Source organism: Gekko japonicus, unplaced genomic scaffold (assembly GCF_001447785.1).
Source record: "Gekko japonicus isolate JY-2015 unplaced genomic scaffold, Gekko_japonicus_V1.1 scaffold96, whole genome shotgun sequence".
NCBI lineage: Eukaryota > Metazoa > Chordata > Lepidosauria > Squamata > Gekkonidae > Gekko > Gekko japonicus.
In genome coordinates, this window is record NW_015168048.1 from 276,132 (window position 1) to 286,509 (window position 10,378).

At 42.1% G+C, this 10,378-nt stretch overlaps 1 protein-coding gene across 4 annotated transcripts in view; it reads right to left on the bottom strand.

The window, feature by feature from the left end:
* Positions 1-10,378, bottom strand: part of FGF1 (fibroblast growth factor 1 (acidic)) — a 66,473-nt gene that overhangs the window by 25,372 nt on the left and 30,723 nt on the right. For 3 of the 4 annotated variants that reach the window (XM_015414320.1, XM_015414321.1, XM_015414318.1), the window contains exon 2: positions 6,269-6,505. The exons of the other annotated variant lie outside the window; for it this stretch is intronic. The gene's annotated coding sequence lies outside the window, so the exon portion shown is untranslated. The remainder of the gene's footprint in view (positions 1-6,268; positions 6,506-10,378) is intronic. 4 annotated transcript variants of the gene reach the window in all.

Sequence of the window (10,378 nt, forward strand, 5' to 3'; positions counted from 1 at the left end):
TAGAGAGAGGATAGATATATAGATATAGAATAGATTAATGAAACAGAAACAAACTAAGCCACAAAAATAGAAATAAACTACCAATTGGTTGCACAAGTACAAGTTTCCTATCTTTTCTTCACAGTAACAACAAGGTTCATTTTTTTTATTTAAACCGTTATACCCAAAGAAATAACAGCATACTGAACCAAACATAGTTTTTTGTCTTCCTTTCCCCCCCTCTTTCTAAAGCCTCCTTTTTCCTTTCAATTTCATTCAAATGTCTTGAATCTTTGTATTCATGAGGTTCCAGTTCCAAATCAGTTCTTCCGTCTTTCACAAAGTCAGTCATCATTTTTTTTACCTTAAGTTTCTTTACCAAAACCTTTCCTCCTCCTTTCCTTTCCCCCCTCTTATTCTCTTTCACATGTAACCTTTTTGTTGCTTCCTTTTCCAGTACACAATTTGTTCTTTTAAGCAACGTCTCTTGTCAATATTTATTTCTTGATTCTCTGTTTCCACTAAATTTGGCTATTAAGTAATTCCCTCGTCCTCTCCCAAGAACAGTCTTGTTCCCCAGAGCGTGTTGAGTTTAATCTTCATTTATACTCTTATCTTGACTTGCACTTTGGTAGTTTTCCACAAGATTGTTAAAGGCAATTTTAACTGCTTGCCTAATTTCTCTCACCAAAATTTTTTGCAATTGTTCCCAGGTGAGGGTCTAGCTCTTCTTCCTCTACTCCCAATTCCATTTTGCCACAATCTCTAAACTTTCATTCTCACAATACATTTTAGTTTGTTGCATTTTGGCTACTCACCAATTTCCATTCATAGCAAACGATAGCAGTTCAAACAAGATGAGAATTTTTTCTTACCCCCGCCATTTTAGAACGAAATCTGTTCCCAATCGCTTCAAGGCTGCTTTCTTAAAGTTGGAAATGTCTGCTTGGGGTATTAAATCCAAAACCATTCGACTTTCTCTTGTTCTACTTAAATCTATTTGTTCTACTTAAATTATAAGTCCCGTGGTGGTTAAAAAGACGGATGGTCACAGCTTGCTAGAACATGGCACCCATGTTCTATCTGTTGAACGCTCCCGCTTCAGGGCAGTAGCAGACATCCCCCCATTTGCCAAATATGGGAGGGGCTGCAACAAAGCTCCCTGCAACTAGATCTCTCTCCGGGAAGTCTAGCGAAGCCTACCTGGCAACCAAGAGGGCTCCAAAAAGAGCATAGAAGGATCGGGCATCTTGGAGCTACCGAGAAACCGCCCGTCGCCACGCTGTACTGACTGGCCATTCTTCGTCCAGTTACACACTTGTGATCTGACACGTCAGGCGTGTCATGTACCTTGGCCCTCAGTGATGCAGGAAAGAATTAAAATCAAGAAAAAAGTTCTCCAAGAAAAAAAAAGTGCAATTCCTGGAAAACATTTGTGTATTTCAAAAATTCAAACCTTCTGCATTAGGGCAGTCAAATTTCCAGTTCTGAGAATATTCTCCTACTACTTGTAAGCTTCTAAATTTCATTGACTATGACTCTAAGCAGCAATGCAAGTGCACACATGAACACAAGGAAAATACACAAGTGGCTTGTAGCAGTGCACACTAAGTTCACAAATTACAATCATATTCCATGGTGCAATTTGAAATTTCCCTTTACAAAAGCCCAATTTATATCATTTTTTGCCAGAACTAGAAAACTCCTTTCCACCTTTCCCCCTCATTACAACTTTTTATATAATACTTTGTTTCTCTTCCTTTGCTACCTGATTTGCCAAAAGCCTGCAAACCTTTGCACCTTTTCTAAAGCGCCTTTGTTTCAAATTTGTACTTGCTCTATCATATATCCAACTCTCTATATGTGGTCTGTGATAGAAGAATGTTGCTTTCTAGATGGTCTACCATGTTTCTCTTCTGACTCCCTTATTAATCCATTTAACACCCCCTTGCTTTCTATGTCAAATTTTATTTCTATGAAAGACTCAGTTCTTAGATTACATCTGTAAAAATCCTGGGGTAAGACATCACTAATGATGAACATTATCAGTTCTTTATACCATTTCCAGTGTCTTAATTGGCAGAGTCACTTAAGTACTGTTTGACTATGAGAACAATAAAGGAAGCAGGGGTCTTCTGATCCTTAAACAAGGAAAGGACCCAACAAGTATGGAGTCTTTAGACCAATGTCACTGTCAAATGTGGACTGTAAGATATTAATAGCCACACTGGCAGAAAAACTAAACACACTTGGTAATCATGTTGATCTATTGTTTTTCAGTCGCACAGTCAAGTCCGACTCTTTTGTGACCCCCATGGACTAAAGAATGCTATCATGTTGATAGTATTCTTTAGATTAGGTGCCTTTGTTTCAAATTTTGACTGTAATCTGAATGTGAATTGAATCTACCTGAATAAATGTAGGTTTTATTTTTGTAATATACTTCTTGGGAGTTTTGTTTACTGCATGCAATATCATGCTTCTATGGCTGGGCAAACTCTGCTATATTAACCAATTATCCCAATAATACTGAATCAGACCATTGGTCCATCAAGGTCAGTATTGTCCACTCAGACTGGCAGCTGCTCTCCAGTGTTTCAGAAAGAAGTCTTTCATATTACCTACTACCCAATTCTTTAAACTGGAGATGCCAGGGGTTGAATCTGAGACCTCCTGCATTTCAAGTAGATGCTCTATTACTGAGTCACCACTCCACTGAGCTATGGTCCCTTGGTTACTACTGAAAAACCAGATACTGAAGATCAAAGTGATCTAGTGGGGTGGTAAGATCTAAAGAGTTTTCACTGTAGCTGCTAACGTGTATTAGATGAAGTCATGAACACATGAAGCTGCCTTATACTGAATCAGACCATCGGCCCATCAGAGTTAGCACTTTCTGGTCAGATGGGCAGCAGCTCTCAATTATTGCCGGATCCTTTTAACTGGAGATGCTAGGGATTAAACCTGTGACCTTCTGCATGCCAAGCAGATGCTCTGCCAATGAGCCCAGAAATATTTACTAATTTTAGGGATCTGTGCATAGATAGCAGAGCCAGTTTGGTGTGGTGGTTAAGTGCAGGCTCTAATCTGGGAGAACCAGGTTTGATTTCCCACTCCTCCACATGCAGCTGCTGGTGTGACCTTTGGTCAAGTCACAAGTTCTCTCAGAGTTGTTCTCTCAAAAGCAGTCCTCGAAAGAGCTCTCTCAACCCCACCGACCTCACAGGGTGTTTGTTGTTGAGAGGGGGAAGGGAAGGAGATTGTAAGCCATTCTGAGACTCTGAGTGAAAGGTGGGGTATAAATCCAATCTCCTCCTCCTCCTCCTATTATTCTTTGTATAAGAACAGAACTCCTGCCTTGTGAACGCAGGAAATTAACATTATTTGTTCCAATGAAATCGGTGGGATTAGTGCAGCTTGGCTAAGGAAGTTCCATTGGTTTGGTTGCCATCTGTGCAACTGATTCCTGTGGTGCTGGAAGATGTTGGTGAAAATGTCATCAGGAAGTAGGTTGCTTTTGCAGGGGAAGCAGCTAAGCTTTGCAATATGTTTTCAATACACTGCACAGACATTTCATTTTCATGCAATACTGTAAAGGCTATTTTGTATTGTAAAACTGTATTAAGAATTTTCTTGTCTCTATTATTTTCCTTTGTATTGTTGAGCCAAACAGTATACCCTTATTTGATATCTGATCTGAGGTTGGGTCACCAAGGAAGTCCAAGGCTGCGATGCAGAGGCAGGCAATGGCCACCTCTGAATGTCTCTTGCCTTGAAGACTTTATGGCAGGGCCCCCCAACCTTCCTGAGCCCACAGGCACCTTTGGAATTCTGACACAGCATGGTGGGCACAGCCAGAAAATGGCTGCCACAAATCAACTGCCACAGGAGAGAGGCAGATGGGCCTCTCCCCTTTAGGGACACCGTACTCCTGACACGCATGCTCATCGAGGGCCTGCCGGTTAGCCCCACGTTTTCGTGGAGGAGGAGGACCGGGACGGCGGCGGTGGGGGAGCGCGTCCCCCTGAGGCGGCAAAGATGTCGGGGGTGCCGTCGGTCCGGATCAGCATCGAGTCGGCCAGCGAGAAACATGTGCAGGAGGTGGGGCTGGACGGGAGCGAGACCTACCTGCAGCCCCTGTCCATGTCGCAGAACCTGGCCCGGCTGGCGCAGCGCATCGACTTCAGCCAGGGCAGCTCCGGCTCCGAAGAGGACGAGCCCAGCCCGGGCGGCGGCGGCGGGGGGCGAGAGTGGCCTGGCGCCGGGGGCGAGAACGACGAGGAGGAGGAAGGTTTGGTCAAGTTTCAGCCTTCTCTCTGGCCTTGGGATTCAGTGAGGAATAACTTGAGAAGCGCCTTGACTGAGATGTGCGTGCTCTATGACGTCCTCAGCATTATCAAAGATAAAAAGTTTATGACTCTGGATCCAGTTGTGCAGGAGTCAATACCCCAGAAGCAGAATCCTCAAGTTCTGCAGTTGATTTCCAAGAAGAAATCATTAGCTGGAGCCGCCCAGATCCTCCTGAAAGGTGCCGAGAGGCTGTCCAAATCAGTCGCTGAGAGCCAGGAAAATAAGCGGCAGAGAGACTTCAACTCGGAACTGCTAAGGCTGAGACAGCACTGGAAGCTGAGGAAGGTGGGCGATAAAATCCTCGGAGACTTGAGCTACAAAAGTGCAGGGTCTCTCTTTCCACATCATGGCACGTTTGAAGTCATAAAAAACACAGACATTGATCTGGACAAAAAAATTCCTGAGGATTACTGTCCTTTAGATGTCCAGATCCCCAGTGATTTAGAGGGATCGGCCTACATCAAGGTATCTATTCAAAAACAGTCTCCAGATATAGGGGATCTTGGAACTGTAAACTTGTTTAAAAGACCTCTTCCAAAGTCAAAGCCAGGAGCTCCACATTGGCAAACCAAACTTGAAACGGCACAGAATGTCCTGTTGTGTAAAGAAATCTTTGCCCAACTGTCTCGAGAAGCTGTGCAAATTAAATCTCAGATTCCTCACAACTGCCACAGGAGACAGAGACAGTCACAAAATGTCTGCTGCAGTTTACCTTCCATTATATAGTGAAGATCTTTGTGCTGTGGTGGTAGCTGCTGCCAAAGCAACATTTTATTAAAAAAATCTACATAGCCAATCAAATATCTAATGGCCAATCAGAAGCCTTCCTGGGCAAAAGCCACACCCACTTTCTAAAAACAATTGGCTGGCACCAGGAAAGGTGTTGAGGGGCTCAATGGCACCCACAGGCACCATGTTGGGAACTGCTGTCCTACAGGGCTACCATAAATTAGGTGCAACTTGATGGCCAAAACAAATGCTGCTAACCATGACTTTTTTTCTATGTGGCTAGTCTGCATGTTTGAACAAATGCCACATTCGCAACAAAAAGCAAATCCTACTGTTTCCTGTGGAAGACTTTACCTGATTATTCCCAATACAAACCAGATGTTTGGGGCCCATTGTGTAGGGTCAATCAACTGATAAAACTATAGCATATGATCCCTACTTTCTTTTTATGGTGTGATATGCATGGACCTGTTTTGAAATTTGTGAGGGTCCCATGATGGTTTTCTATTTGCCTGGCTGGGGGCTGCACATTTACTCCACATGACATTTCCACAGTGACCATTTCAGCTGGGGAGATGGCATGAGGGGAAGGTCAGAACCTCCTCTCTTTTTGTGCCATGGTTCTGATCCAAATTGTGTCCACACATACATGGTAAGTACAGAAACATACCTCTCTACCTAACCCGAGGACGACCCCAGGGAAAGCATAATGTGTAGCTAAGCACTCAGACAAATTCAGAATAGTTTAATAGACAGTTCAATCCTAAACAGTCACACCTTTCTAAGCCCAATGAGGGTACCTCTGCTTAGGATGGCACTGCTGATCAAGCATGTTTGCATCCAGAACTGTGATTTACTCATTTTCAGGACTTCAATTTGTCTTTTTAGTACTGGGAGACCATCCGCTACCGACTGTGAAACAGACTGCATTCCTGTAAATAACACTGGGAAGTTAATTCATACACTTGAAGCACATTTTTCCTTTGTCTGCAGCAGTTAATTACTTTCCTTTGGGAACAACTTTGTGCTTCTCTTCTCCATCTTCTGAGCAAAGGAGAACTAATGTGTTACTCTGGAGCTACAGACGTATCATGCTGTGTGAATAATCGCTGGGAGCTCACTTCAGTATTAAAAGCTGTCTAAAGCATTATTAACCTCTTTGGAATCAAGACACAGAAATATCCTCACAATAATGAAAAATCTTGCTTACCTGTTGGCAATCGAGTGACCCCCAAAAAGAGGCTCCTTACAGATGAATTGACTGTGTGAGAGTTTTAACACTTTTCAGGCAGGTCCTTCACCACTAGCCTTGAGATAAATCCATTGATAGATGATTTAATCGAAGTTAAACTTGAAACCGATGTATGTCTTTGCTTCAGTGCTCCGTCAGCATGTTTCGTGGGGTGTAACCTTACAAATGCCAGACCAGTTTCTTCTACAGGGACAACTGAAAAGAAATCGAGAAGGCCAATTTGGTTTTTGCAGCAGTGGTGCCTCATTAGTAACTTAACACCAGTATGATAACTGGAACTGGGTAGATGTTAGTTTTGGTGGAGAGAAGTTTATGTTACCTATAGACTCCAGAAGAAAAAATAAATTATGGCTTATTGAGCTTGAGCAAAGGAATGTTGGCTTCCTTCCTTTCTTTTCTGAGTAATCTTGTGTCTAACCAAGCCACATCAAGTCCTGTTATCATTTCTTGAGCCTCTTTACTTTAAAATGGAAAGTGTTGTTAGTCATTACAGTCAACAGAAAACATCAAGCACGCGGGCAGGGACCTACCACAACACAATGAATCATCCTGTTCTGACACATAATCCAGCCTGTATACCTGAGAACATTAAAAAAGTACATCCTGAACTGTAAGGGATCATTTTTGATCCCACCAGAAGACAACCCAGAATGCTTAACACTAATCAAGAGCCAGCATGGTATAGATCAGTGATGGTGAACCTCTTAGAGACCGAGTGCCCAAACTGCGACCCAAAACCCACTTATTTATTGCAAAGTGCCAACATTGCAATTTAACCTGAATGCTGAGGTTTTACTTTAGAAAAAACAACTCATACATTAACATAAGATGATCCAAACAAAGTAAGGAAAGCAATCCCAAATGCTTTTGAGTCTTTGACTATTTGAAAGTTTATTTGAGTGTTTATTTATATAATTGGTAACCATCATAATGAATCTCATATCAAAAATGCATTTACTTATACCATGCTATTCATTAACATAACTTATCTCATAGAAACTGTTATTACTACCAAGCACAGATTATGATATTTTGTATCTGGTATAAGTCATTTTCAAAATGTGAAGCTGTAAAAATCAATCTATTGTTTGTATTTTCTTGTTATTAAAATAATTTTTTGTAAAAAAAAAATTTACTTAAAACTTTTTGGCAGAGAATTCCACACTTTAATGACGGTCTGGGCCTGGCTGGGGCGATGGTTAACTTGGGCCAGATAATCAAGTTACTCTCAAATGTTGCCACCTACCCCTTCTCTGCCCCGCTGCTTCACTTTTGTGTGAGACATAGGCCTAAATGTCAGACCACAAAAACAATACAGCTCAGGTTTGTTTGGTGTTTTGCTGCAGGCGTGGCTTCCTCAGCAGAAAGATCCTGCCCTGACCACCTCCCACAGAAGCACTTAGCCATTTCCTTCCGCTCCATATTGCCAGAAAAATAAACCAATTAAAAAAATCACTCCTGGACCAAGGCATGGCCTTTAATGCGTTTATTTGTCAATGCCATTTATAGACACCATTCTTTCTGTTTTCCTCTGTCTCACTCCTTGTGTCTTTGGATCCGAAAATATAATTGCCCAGTTGTTTGTGGTCCAGAGGCAAGCCACTCACATCAGGCCCTGTCCATTGACACTAGAAAGTATTTAAGAACATTCTATCTGAAGGACTCTGCTACTGCGTATACACAGAAATGTTAATCTAGGACCATCTGTGTATAACTTTCTCAGCGTTCAGATTAAGCTAAAAGGAAAAAATCTAATTTGCCCAGATATCATGGTGAACTCTATCTTGAGACACAAGGTCAAACCACTCAAACCATCTGGCACTGAATTCTGAATTTCTGGCCAGTTTGAGAGTCATATCAGTCTGCATGGACAACTTGGATTTACCCACCTTTACTGGCTGATGGGCTTTGGGAAAGTCAGCAATAGAACAATTCCTAATTTCTCACTTCATTTTGTTTGCATTATTTACTCTCCTGTATTATTTACTAGCTTGTCCATGCATTGGCCTCTTATAGGACTGACCACCATAATGTACTACACTTGAGATAATTTAGAAGTTTTTTTAGTGGGTGCAAAATACTACTACTGGCCACAGCCCTGGGTACATGTGAGTTTCTGATACTAATTCAGGGTGTTGATCTTTAAGGCCCTTTAGAATATGACATTTCCATAGCTTGGAGTGCATTTCTTCCAGTATTTCTTTATTAATTTATTAAAACATTTATATTTTGTCTTTCTCACCACTCACAGTGGCTCAAGGCAGCTGACCCTGTCTTATATTATTATTGTCTGGAAAGATGTGTTAAATGGTCCCCACAGTGAAAGAAATTAGATCATCCGAGGGGGAAACAGTGTCAAACTCACTGTCTCATTTGTCATGTTTTTTGGGGGGGAATTCCAGAGGGGGGGGAGCATGAATGTGTGAGCGTGCGAATAGCAATACATCTCGCGTAACTTTCTGAAGATACCTCCTTTTCCCAGGGATTTCGGCCGGATGGCCTTAGTCTGTCTCTGTGCATACCGCCTTAGCTGAGATAATGAATGGATAATGGTGGGAAGTTAGAAGCATGCTAGTTAGGTGGGAATTAATGGGCAGAGTGATTGGAGGGGACTACATTTGAACCAGGTATAATTGGGGGGGGGGGTTGCACCAGAACCTTAGTTCTGACTTGTTAAATACTGGGTTCTGGACGCATAGCAGTGATCAGCTCTAGTTTATTTAGTGATTTCAGGAACACAACAAGGACCAGCAGCAAGGTTTGAGCCCTGCTTATAAAGCATGCAAACACCCCCACACCCCACCCCCACACACAGAAGGATAGGCTATTTACATTACACTACTTATCTATTGGTCTACTCCAGGATCCTAGTAAGCTATTGTTATAGAGTAACAAGCTCCACCAGTTCCAGGTGCACCTAGAGGGCTGACTTAGGCTCAATACATAACATGACCCAACAACATTTGTAGCTTGGAACATCTTTATCATTCAATAAAGAAATCACTTTCAGTGAGTGTTGTTGAGAATAACTTTGTCCAAGAGTCTGACAAACAGGGCTGTTTCTGCATTAGTCTTGAGTTACAGTATGATTCCCTACAATAAAAGAATCCATGAAAGTCTCTTTTAGTTTTCTAAAAGCTATGGATGGCTATTTATTATTTTAAAAGTCCATGCTTTATGCCTTTAATTTGAGGTGCTGATTCTATTGGATTTCCAATTGTTTGATTTTTTTAAAAAAAATATACCTTGGTCCAGGGGTCATTTCATAGAAAAAGAGGTGCAGGAGCTCATTAGCATGAGAACATAAGAACATAAGAGAAGCCAATGCTGGATCAGACCAATGGCCCATCTAGTCCAACACTCTGTCACACAGTGGCCAAAAATACCAGGTGCCATCAGGAGGTCCAGCAGTGGGGCCAGGACACTAGAAGCCCTCCCACTGTTGTCTCCCCCAAGCACCAAGAATACAGTGCATCATTTGCCCCAGCCTGTGAGTTCCTATCTATACCTTGTGGCTAATAGCCACTGATGGACCTCTGCTCCATATGTTTATCCAGTTCCCTCTTGAAGCTCTCCATGCTTGTAGCCGCCGCCACCTCCTGTGGCAGTGAATTCCATGTGTTAATCCCTCTTTGGGTGAAGAAGTACTTCCTTTTATCTGTTCTAACCCGACTGCTCAGCAATTTCATGGAGTGCCCACGGGTTCTTGTATTGTGAGAAAGGGAGAAAAGTACTTCTTTCTCTACCTGCTCTATCCCATGCATAATCTTATAAACCTTGATAATGTCACCCCTCAGCTGTATTTTCTCCAAGGTAAAGAGCCCCAAGCACTTTAACCTTTCTTCATAGGGAAAGTGTTCCAACCCTTTTATCATTCTAGTTGCCCTTTTCTGCACTTTTTCCAATGCTATAATATCCTTTTTGAGGTGTGGTGACCAGAACTGTACACAGTACTCCAAATGAGGACGTACCATCGATTTATACAGGGGCATTATGATACTGGCTGATTTGTTTTCAGTTCCCTTCCTAATAATCCCCAGCGTAGCGTTGGCCTTTTTTTATTGCAGT